Below are 8,614 nucleotides of genomic sequence, written 5' to 3' on the forward strand. Positions count from 1 at the left end.
TCTTGGTTACCAGAAGATGGACCCAGGCTAAAAGCTTGGGAGAGCATGCAGAATTGTCTTCTGTATGAGATATAAATGTGTGATTCTTATTTTCTTCATTGCACTTCAGTGTTACTGGCTAATATATAATTGTTGAAATGGTTATTCTTGTAGATGAAGTTAATAGGCTACTGAATTGGGTGGGGCTCTTTCCACAGGATATGGAAATGTAAGCCCTGCCTTCTGACTAGAAGAATTAGCTCTTTCCTGTCTGATCCATTTTCAAGGAACAACAGCTTCTTAAGGTAAGCTTTTTTATAATTAAATGCCAGTTTATTCTTGACTTACACGAAGCTTATTTGTTAGAGAAATGTAATTGAAGTTAAGGCATTAGGAAATTAGACATTAAAAATGTGTAACTGATGTTAACGTGCATGTTGGTGTGGGGGCATGCATGAATGTGCCTTCAAGTCAGTATTGATTCCTGGTGACTGCTTGACTGCTTGGCCTTGCAAGATTTCAGAAGTGGCTTCTCATTGTCTGCTTGTCAGGGCTGAGAGAGAATGGCTGGCCCAAAGACTAGAATTCACCATCTCCTGGTTTCTGTCCTGATGCCTTAGCCATTATACCAAACTGGCTCTCTTAAAACATAAGTAGACATATAAAATATACCATGTTTATCAGTTTTATTTTAGAAAAAAATATATCTTCTGATATAGTGCTGTAGGATATAAACTAAATATAGTTCTTGGATCTGACTGAAATCCAATTGCCAGTGCAGAATGTCAATTAATTTAAGCAATCACACATGTTTGCAGTTATTGTCACCTTTTATGGATTTCGTGTCAGGAAACTCACATTCAGATGGGAGAGACATTTACTTCCTCTTTATACATGTGTAGCAGCCAAGGGAAGTAACAAGACATAGTACTGATTAGCTGTTCAGATGGAAAAAGGACGGAATTAATTATTTTTTTTAATGAAATGGTAATTAATGCAATGGCTAGTTCTTTGTATACATATGCATCTAGAAGTATATTATTTGATTACCAATAAGGATTGGAGCTGGTATCATATAATGATGACTGTTGTCACCACAAAGGATTTCAATTCTAACTCCTTCCAAGAGCTAGAGATTTGTTCATAGGCCCAACCTTTCTTACCAGCCTTATTTCTCAGTGTCCCTATTGTTCATATTTTCTTATACTGTATGTTCTGTAGATTGTTGTTAGAGCTATACTTTTCCCTTGGACTGCTTGCCTGAAACCTTGCTCTCTTTCATCTACTTGTCATTACTACACTTCTGTCCTGCTTTTTTGGGGGGGAGGGGAACAAGGATTTGGCATTTGCTTATTCACTAGAAAAAGAATTTACTTGAACTTTTAGTGTATAAAATATAGCAACTCCAGTCTGTATAGTATAACCCAATATTAATAGTTGCCATTGATATGTGGCACAGTTGAGTTCAATTGTGTGATGTGTGGATTGCTTGAGGAGTAGACAGCTAATGCCCATTTTGTAGCATCCACGTTCTAATTTCTACAGCTTTTTTTCTTGGTGAGCTAAGTTGACAAAATGGAGCAATTAACTGGGTTTGGGGGTTTCCATTATTGGCTGTTGAGGTTGAGATAGTTTAACTCTATACAAGACTGGTTGTATTTTCAGCTCAGTCCTGCTCTGGAGGAAGAGTGGAAAGTTGGCTGGATCAATGAGATGATATACTAATTATCCTTCTCTTCTTCCAGTGATATGGTTAGACATGATGAGAGAACCCGATCTGTAAGAGGTTACCAAGTCCTTATAGCAATTATAATTTCTAGTAGCTGATCCATCTTAAAGAAGAGTAATGAACTATTTCTTTAATCATATGAAATTAGAAAAATGTTTGCATTATAAATATTTCAATATATGGTGATTCAGAAAGGATACAGAACATTCTATTAAAAGAGCTGTGGTGGCGCAGTAGTTAGAATGCAGTATTGCAGGCTAATTCTGCTGATTGCCAGCAGTTCAATTCTCACCGGCTCAAGGTTGACTCAGCCTACTATCCTTCTGAGGTCGGTAAAATGAGGACCTAGATTGTTGGGGGCAATATGCTCACTCTGTAAACCGCTTAGAGAGGGCTGTAAAAGCACTATGAAACAGTATATAAGTGCTATTGCTATTATTGTACGGAATCTTCTTGCAGATTGTATAGCATACATCATGCTTTATGTGTGTAAGAGAGAGAAACAGAGAGAATACTACTATTACTACTGAGATGCCATTCACAGGATCTGGATTATTAATATCTGACACTCAAAAGCTTTAATAGCAATAGCACTTAGACTTATATACCGCTTTACAGTGCTTTACAGCTCGCTCCAAGCGGTTTACAGAGTGAGCATATTGCCCCCAACAATTTGGATTCTCATTTTACCCACCTCGGAAGGATGGAAGGCTGAGTCAACCTTGAGCCTGGTGAGATTCGATCTGCCAAACGGCACGAAGCACAAGTAGCCTGCAGGACTGCACTCTAACCACTGTGCCACCGTGGCTCATAAAAGAAAGCTAGTAGATATCTAATTATAGTTTTTATTGCTGATGCAAGATATTTTATTGGAGAAACAGGATGCAAAAAATACATTTTGAGAGAATTGTTTTTCTAGAGTTTTGTTACAAGCAAAATTTTGAGACATTTAAAATAACTGCCCTTGTAACTGTATCTCTTAATTATCTATTACTATATTGTTGCTGTGTCTCTTAATTAACAAAAACAAATTGTTGTGTTCTCTGAAGTTTAACCTAATGCAGTTTTCTTAGCCTTCTATTTATGCTAGAGGGAAAAAGCCTACAATTTTCATTTCTACTCATTCTGACTGGAATGTGAAAAGGAAAGACTGATAAAGCAAGGTATGAACTGATAGGATTAAATTGATTGTGCCAACCTAATGCAGTGTAACGCCACTTACTCGAACTCCTTTTCTTATGCCTTTTTCCATGAAGAAGCCAGTAATATCATGTAAAATGTAGAGCTAACGACTTGGTTGTAGAAGCTGTAAGAAACACAATTAAAACTGGAGTAGCAAAAATGGGAACAACAACAACAACAAAATCAAGTTCACTGTCTACCTTGTTACTGTATTAATTTGCTGTTCATCCCTCAGTTAAGCAGCTATATAGATCATAAACTTCACAATTATATCCTTGAAATTTAAAACAGCCAAAGGTTATTAGAAAATATTGCCTGGAAACACTATTAGCAATAAAAAAGCTGCACTGCAACTTTACTACTGAATGGCCAGCATTTCTTGCAAACTGGTATTTATTTATGTGTGCTTGCATGCAAGACAGCTCTTTATGAAGACTCGTGTCGTTCTTTGCTGGCATAGCCAAATTAATAGTTAACATGGTTAATCAAGGAAGAACCAAGGAAGTAAAATATTATTTCCCACTACCTTGCCATGGAAAGGTTTTGATTCCTACTAAGCTAGATATTGTCCTCTAATCCCATCCTTACTGGGAAACCTTAAAAACACTTCAGTATAGGTATAGAGGCCCAAACAGTGAGGTCCTACTTAATAATGAATGTTTAAGACGTCACCAAAATATTCATTAAAAATTCAAGGCAGTTTCTGATTTTTTTTCCTTCTGGAAATATGCCAGATAAGCTCATACTATCACCACCAGAAGCAAACAAATTAAGATACCTACAGGCTAACATAATTTCTTTGCAATATGGAGCAGATGGCAAATGATTTAATTAGGGGTGGAAAAAAAATGCTGGCTTTACAAATCCTCTTGCTCAAGGTGGTGTTTTATAAAATAGAGTATGAACACTGTGATGTCAATCTAATACATTTTGAGATCTTGGCAGTTACTAAAACTAAATTACAGCCATATTTTTTTTAAAAAGAAAAAGAAACAAGAAAACAAATCCCAAAAGATGGGTTAAATTTAAGCCTGGTCTATCTGTCCTCTGAATAACCCTTCTGCTACTACATGTGTATTGGCTCAAGCTGCACAAATAGCTGTTACCACAACTTTTCAACCCTGACATTATTTTTGAATTGTAATTCAAAGATTTAAATTCAAATCTTTTCTATTTCCACTTTCACTATGATATGTTTATGAAAAGTCACACGGAGCAGCCCATTCATCATTTTGTTAATTATGGAGTTAATAGTAGTGTTCTAGCACTACTATTAAAGTAAATAGCATCATGGAAGACTGAAATTCATTCACCCCTGCTATTAGCAGTTAGCACTGTTCAAGGTTGAATACATAGACCATCTTTTAGGACACAAATCAGCATGTTTCCTCCAGTCAGGAGCTGGTCCTTGTTGCCAACCTGTTTTAGGCCTCCGTGGGTTGCAGAGGGCATGGCAGTGACATCACCGGAAGCTGTGTCACTACTTTTTTTTTTTTTTGACCTTTTTAAAATGCTTTTAGTAGAGGTTGTTTTAAAGCAAAATACATGGATTAAGCCAGTGGTGAAATCCAATATTTTTTTTTACTACCGGTTCTGTGGGCGTGGCTTGGTGTGGGCTGTGTGGCTTGGTGGGCATGGCAGGGGATGGATATTGCAAAATCTCCATTCCCACCCAACTCGGGGTCCAGCCAGAGGGGCTATTTGCCGGTTCTCCGAACTGCTCAAAATTTCCACTATCAGTTCACCAGAACCTGTCAGAACCTGCTGGATTTCACCCCTGGATTAAGCCTACCAGAGGCTTAACTTTGTTTTCATAACCTGACAAATCATCCTGCTAAAAATCAAACGATTTGCTGCCAAATTTCACAAGCACCATTTTTGGAGTCTCTGATGATGAGGGCTTAGGGCCACGGATGAGCTACAGGCTACGAGTTCCTTGCCCTCTGTTTCAGTTGGCATGCTTCAGATCCAACAACGGCTTTGCACCAGATGTGAAGAGATAGTTCCATTTGCACTAGGTAAACCCAGCAAGGAAAAGCCTCCCTCCGTTAAGACTGTGAACATCCGGGTGGTCTCATAATGGATTGTAGTGCTAAAGAGTGTCCACATAGTTGCATCCTATCTGAATTCCTATCTGAGTTGCACGAGGTCACAAAGTCAGCCTCTTGGAAGTTCTGGGTCTTGGGAAAAGAGTTAAAGGCTGCTGTTTTAAAGAAATGTTTTCTGTTTTTAAAGGAAAACCTACAGGTAATGATGAGGCTCGTGCCTTGTATTCAACTTCTTAGTGACTGTGGGGAGAGAATACACACAATATTATTTAGAATAGAATAGAATAACAGAGTTGGAAGGGACCTTGGAGGTTTTCTAGTCCAATCCCCTGCTTAGGCAGGAAACCCTACACCACTTCAGACAAATGGTTATTCAATATCTTCTTTAAAACTTCCAGTGTCTGAGCATTCACAACTTCTGGAGGCAAGTCGTTCCACTGATTAATTGTTCTGTCAGGAAATTTCTCCTTAGATCTTGGAAGCTTCTCTCCTTGATTAGTTTCCACATTGCTTCTTGTCCTGCCCTCAGGTGCTTTGGAGAATAGAGGAAACTGAGAGTTGCAATTGGAGATACATAGCTTGGCCAGAATTCTCAGGGCTTAAAGGTTTGTCAGATGTGGTGTTTTTCTTTCTTCAGCTGTGTTATGTCTACTGTAGAAGTTTACAGTTTTGTTGACAAAAGAAGACTTGGCCCTCTTTCGTCTTTTTTGTTTCTAATTTCCCCTTATCTTTGCGACTAAATGTTATCAGAGCTTACTCCTCCGAGTGAGTCCTAGTTACACATAAAGGGAATCTGAATGAGTAAATGAGGCCACATTTGGAAGCTTAGTTCCTTTATTTTTTATGAGCACTCACGGCACAGTGGCCAGAGTGCAATATTGCAAACTAACTCTGCCCACAGCCAGGAATTTGATCCTGACAAATCAGGATCTGTTGACTTCACCTTCCATCCTTCCAAGGTTGGTAAAATGAGGACCCGGATTGTTGGGGGCAATACGTTGACACTGTAATCTATCCAGAGAATGCTGTAAAGCACTGTAGGGCATTTTATATGTCTTAAGTGTTATTGCTATTGTTATTTTCTAAACAAATTATCAACTTACAACCTGCCATTGTAATTCCTCTGTGGCTATTTGGAAAATAAAAGTCACCCAAGTCCATGTATTTATTTATTTTTAAAATAGTATTTATTGAAGTTCCAACATTTAAAACACAGTACAAAAGTACAACACAGAAAGAAAAAAAACCATAACAAAAACCATAACAAAAAAAAAATTCCACTAATAACAGCTTTTCTATATCAGTATCTCTATCATAACAAGCATATTTACAAAAATTCTAATATTATATGTCCCTATCTTAAATTACATCCTTATTTATATTCTAATTACCTCTATTCGTAGTTCAATTTCATATCCTATATTTCTTCAACAATTTTACCTTCTACATACTATATTTAACAGATTATCCCCCTTTTTTTTTTTTTTTTGGTCTCCTCTCAAGCCAGGAATACCATCTGTTCCAAATTTGATAGTACTCAGTTTCCTCCCTCTCCTTCATTTCCATGGACCCTAACCCTAACCCAAGTCCATTTCATACGTCCATACTGGAAGTTCACTGCCGCAGTTATTTTTGTTCTTAATGGAGATCTAAGGGCCACAAAGGTCAAAAACATGATTATTATAGTCTACAGAGTGAACTCTAGATAAGAAGAAGATCTGATATTCCCTACTGTGATAAACTGCTAATGTTATCCTGAAAAAATCAGGAGAAAGATGGTAGTGTTGTCATAGACAATGGATATTATTAAGAGGCAATGGAGTTGGCACTAACAATTTCTATATTCTTTTATTTATTTATTTATTTATTTATTTTATTAGATTTTTATACCGCCCTTCTCCCGAAGGACTCAGGGCGGTGTACAGCCGAAATAAAATACAGAGTATATACAATTAAAAGAAATTAAAAGAAACTATTAATAAATGGCCGATAATTTAAAAATTTACAAATATTTAAAATCTCTAAAACCCCAATTTAAAATCAACTATTTATGCCAGTCCTGCTTGAGTGAATAAGTATGTTTTTAGCTCACGACGAAAGGTCCGAAGATCAGGCACTTGACGTAAGCCAGGGGGGAGTTCGTTCCAGAGCGTCGGTGCTCCCACAGAGAAGGCCCTACCCCTGGGAGCCGCCAGCCGACATTGTTTGGCGGACGGCACCCTGAGAAGGCCCTCTCTGTGAGAGCGTACGGGTCGATGGGAGGCATACGGTAACAGCAGGCTATAGCTGGGGTCAGCTATTTTACTATAGCGGGGGTCAGCAACCTGCGGTTCTAGAGCTGCATGTGGCTCTTTCATCCCTCTGCTGTGGCTCCCTGTTGCAGCCACAATTTTGAGAGGAGCTTCTGGTTATGGGAAGAAAAAGCACAGCGGACCAGGAAGAGACTATGGCAAGGGGTGGGTTTTCTGGTCAGCTCCACAATTGATATGGCTTTCAGTTAGGACAGATAGAGGAAAAAGGACACTGCACTAAGAGGAGACTCTATAGTGGGGCAACCGGATTTCTGGTCGGCTCTAAAATTGAACAGGGGGCTTCTGGTTAGGACCTTTGTGGCTCTTCGAATGTTTAAGGTTGCTGACCCCTGTACTATAGTTTACATAGCTTTTCAGCTAAATAGTTACTTTAAAATAACAAAAATAATTATAGCAACAACCTTCATATGAAAAGTTTGTTTCTGTTTAGAATGATTTGTGAACAAGGTCATTCATTTTATTTATTTGATGTTTATCCCACCTTTATTATTTTGTAAGTAATGCAAGACAGCGAACGTACATAAGATTCCTTCCTCCTATTTTCCCCACAACCACCACCCTATCTGGGGTAGGATCAAACCTATCATTATGTCCAATGAATATAAAGCAAGGTTCAGCACTGGCCCATTTGTTATGGCTAAAAGGAACTTCATGGGCTGTAAATTTTGTCTTACCAAATGTTCCTGTTCAAATTAATCTAGTTTACCATTTCTAGTCAATTTCAATACCATGTCTATGCTAGATTGATTGTTCCAAAGGGTAGTTTTACGCATGTTCTGACAAATACTCACATTTTGCCTAAGGTAATAAAGGAGAAACCTTCCGTTTCATGGCCTTTGCAACCGGTAATGTGTTTCTTTATCTTTATTGTTTAACTGAGAACTTATTGTTGCTAGTTAATTTCTAAGCAAGCTGATAAAGTCCAGTTTGTGTTTTTCGCCAGCAAACTGTCAGGCCAAGAAGAAGATTTTTGATCCTCTTGTCTATCAGACTCCAAAGCAATTGATGGCATTACATGGGCCACGCATTCCAGATCTGCCGAGCCCCATAAAAATCAATAGTTTTCCATTATCGGGTCTGGCTGGGTCACTAGCCTGTCAATGAGCTGTTACAATTACTGTCCAAGGGTGAACCTAACCAGTCAATTGCTGCTGACAAGAAGAAAACATGCTGACAGGCCAACACCAACAGAGCAAGTCAGAAGGCCGATTTGCACTTCATCAAAAGAGACTGGGAGTAAGGCCATTGACAAGATATAGGGCATCTACCAGGGTGACTCTGGAATTAAACCTCAGTCTGATACACGCCCCACATACCTGAAGGCTGTTCTCTGGGTATTTCCTCTCCTGATCAGGTTCGTTGTG

This window comes from Ahaetulla prasina, chromosome 3, assembly GCF_028640845.1.
Source record: "Ahaetulla prasina isolate Xishuangbanna chromosome 3, ASM2864084v1, whole genome shotgun sequence".
NCBI lineage: Eukaryota > Metazoa > Chordata > Lepidosauria > Squamata > Colubridae > Ahaetulla > Ahaetulla prasina.